The sequence below is a fragment of the Sapajus apella genome, unplaced genomic scaffold, assembly GCF_009761245.1.
Source record: "Sapajus apella isolate SASKATOON/1434 unplaced genomic scaffold, GSC_monkey_1.0 scaffold7605, whole genome shotgun sequence".
In the NCBI taxonomy this organism is placed as follows: domain Eukaryota; kingdom Metazoa; phylum Chordata; class Mammalia; order Primates; family Cebidae; genus Sapajus; species Sapajus apella.
Window position 1 is genome coordinate 14 of NW_022444529.1, and position 3,183 is coordinate 3,196.

Sequence of the window (3,183 nt, forward strand, 5' to 3'; positions counted from 1 at the left end):
GTGGTTTGTGTGTGGGTCTGAAGCTGCATCTAAGTCGCAGTATCCTAGGGGGAGCTGATGTGACAGGCCCAGATGCGACTGCCCATGGAGGGCACACACTGATGAGAGTGGAGGGCAGGGAGGCTCCTACCCCTGAGCTTTCCGAAGGTCTGAGAGAAGATGAGAAGCCTCAGTAGAAACCTTTAGCTCATTAGAAAGAAACCAGAATACCAAGAAAACCACAATTTAACAATTCTCCAAAATGTAATTATATTTCAAAAGCAAAATTAGAAAAAGACATTCAGCTTCTAATTTGTACAATGTTTCATGGGATGTGGCTGCATTTTAGCATATTTAATACATCTGACGTGATGTGGGCGAGGCCCCTCCAAAGGCATCGCTCCTTAAGTCTAAGAAAGGAGGTAGGGTGTGAGAAGTCATCTTCTCCTTCACGGGGACCCACACCCCTCATTCCACAGCCCCCAGGACTCTCCTCCTTCCCAGGGGTGAACTCTCCTCTCTGGCTTTTCCTCCATCCTGCCAGGTCCCTCACCCTTGCAGAGGGGTGATGTCCTGATGAACATCATCTGGGGTCGCATTGTCCCTCAGGTGTCCCACCGTGGCCTCCACGCTGCTTGATCTGGTCAGGCAGTCCCCACAAGACTGGTCCTGATTAACCTCATCTGAGGTCACCCTCTCCCACAGGTGTCCCATCATGGCCTCCATGCTGCTTGGTCTGGTCCGGATGAACATCACCTGGGGTCTCGTTCTCCCTCTGGTGTCCCACCATGGCCTCCACGCTGCTTGGTCTGGTCAGGATGATTCTGAGCGCCCCCTTGCTGTCCGCCTGCTCCGCACCTTCTGCCAACTCCAGGCAATAGCATCCTATGCTTTCTCCAGGCAAGTGTCCCTGTGGTACCACCCTGCTGGAGTAGATCTTGTTCTTATTGTCCATCCGCCCCTCCCCACTCCCACTTCTCAGGACCTTATTTCACACCCCACCCCCTCCCAGTGCTCCACTGACCTGCCTGGGCTCCTCAGCACCTGCGTGGTCACTGCCCCTGCACAGGGCCTGGAAAGGACTCACCACCAAGTAGCCGACCCAGGAGGCAATGGACATATGGCTGGATCTCATCTTGGCCAGTCATTCCCTAAAAGAAAGTTTGTAAGGAGTCAGAAACCTCTCCCACTTAAAAGCAGATGTCCAGAATTTAAACTCTGCTTCTATCTCAGAAAACTGGAGGTTTTCCATGTGAGAGAATATTCTGGTCAATGTCGCCAATATCACCAATATATAATATAGACAGAATAGCTCTTTCCCATCCTCAGTAACATGGGGACTTCAGAGTTTTTTAAAATATTGAATTGTTGCAAAATACACATTAAATGTTAAAAACAACAACACTAAACATCTTAGGCTTTTTTTTTTCTTTTTTTTTTTTTTGAGACACAATCTCAATCTGTCACCCAGGCTGGAGTGCAGTGGCAGGATCTCAGCTCACTGCAACCTCCGCCTTCCGGGTTCAAGCAATTCTCCTGCCTCAGCCTCCTGAGTAGCTGAGATTACAGGTGTGCACCACCACGCCCAGCTAATTTTTTTGTATTTTTAGAAGAGACGGGTTTTACCATATTTGCCAGCATGGTCTCCAACTCCTGACCTTCTGATCTCCCCACCATGGCCTCCCCATCTTAGGCATTTTTAAGAACACAATATAGTCATACTAAGGATATTCATTTGCATGAAACCTGTCCTCAGAACGTCTTCACGCACATGAAACAACTCTGCATCTCCCTGTCCCTCCCGCCCCTGGCAGCCCACATCTTACCTTTTTATTTTCTGCGAATGACTCTAGATACTTTATACAATATCGTTTACTTTAAAAGTTCCAAAAGTATGCTCAGGAATTAGCCACCCCAAGTTTAGTGAACACCTAAACACCAACTTTAAAGCCTGCGCTCTTCTCCACCATATGTTCATTCATTCATTCTGGACACCATGTGCCGCGGGGTGCGTTTGAGTGTCTGGGAGACAGTGTTGAACTTCTTTATAGAGAATCGTCTGTGCTGCAAATATATTTTCTGCGTGGCTTGCCATTTTAGTCTCTTAATGCTGTCTTTTTGACACCGAAACCTTAAATGTGGTCAGATACATTAATCTTTCCGTTTATGGTTATTGCTTCCTCAACTGCCACTTATGGCATCTTTTCCTAATTTGAGGTCCTGAAGATATTTTTCTGTTATCTTATAGATCAGTGCCATCCAATAAAAATATGAAGTGAGACACGTATTGTCTATCTACACTAAATACTGTCTATCTAGACTCAATATCATCTAGTATCCACATTGAAAGAGAAAAAGGAACCTGATAAAATAATTTCAAAGTTTCAATGTAAAAATTGAGACATGGCCAGCCATGGTGGCTCATGCCTGTAATCCCAGCACTTTGGGAGGCCGAGGCAGGCAGATCGCCTGAGGTCAGGATTTCAGCAACACGGTGAAACCCCGTCTCTACTAAACACAAAAAATTAGCTGGGTGTGATGAAGGAAAGTTATAGTGAAAATTTGACATGATCGGCATAATTTCTTACGTGAAAGCTGCCTCCATTATATAGGTTCTTCCAGGAACTCAAACACTGTTAAGTGAAACATGGGAGTATAGTTTTTATTATTTCTTCTTTTCTTTTTGTTTTCATAATAAAAGGCACTTTGTTCAGGAAATCAGCACAAATCGGCATTCTTTGGATTTCCTCATTCTGTGGTTCAAGATTCATTTTTGTTGAGTCCTTCTGAGAAGAAACAATATGAATCTTAACAGTTTCTGTCCATCCTAATGGCAGAGCTCTCTGACTTGGGCACATGCTGCCAGGCTGGGTAGTTTTATACTTTGTTTTCTTGTTTTGCTTTAAACCTATGACTCAGCATACATTTTGCCCAATACATTTTACCACTGAGCCTTAGGACTGAATCACCTCCACTTAAATTGATGACACAAGTAGCTAATAACCATTTTCGGGTTTCTACCTAACCTTCTAATTGTCTGTTAAAGCCAATTTTCTGCGTGTCCTAGTGAATGGTGGCTCTTTTTCTTTCCACACTGGCACATATGCGTTTACGTAATTGGAAACGTCTGTATTTCTGATGCCAAAGGGTTAAAGCCTCTTAGATTTAATTGCAGTGATATGCAGCCACTATTTTATTTTTGAT

The 3,183-nt window shown here is 44.6% G+C and overlaps 1 long non-coding RNA gene across 1 annotated transcript; it reads right to left on the minus strand.

Annotated features, from left to right (window-relative positions):
* Positions 1-370: 370 nt before the first annotated feature.
* Positions 371-1,362, minus strand: LOC116548167. Its single transcript, XR_004267335.1, has 2 exons — positions 1,004-1,362; positions 371-905 (listed from the first exon to the last, which is right to left on the minus strand). It is a non-coding gene; the product is annotated as an uncharacterized LOC116548167 (long non-coding RNA).
* Positions 1,363-3,183: the final 1,821 nt, after the last annotated feature.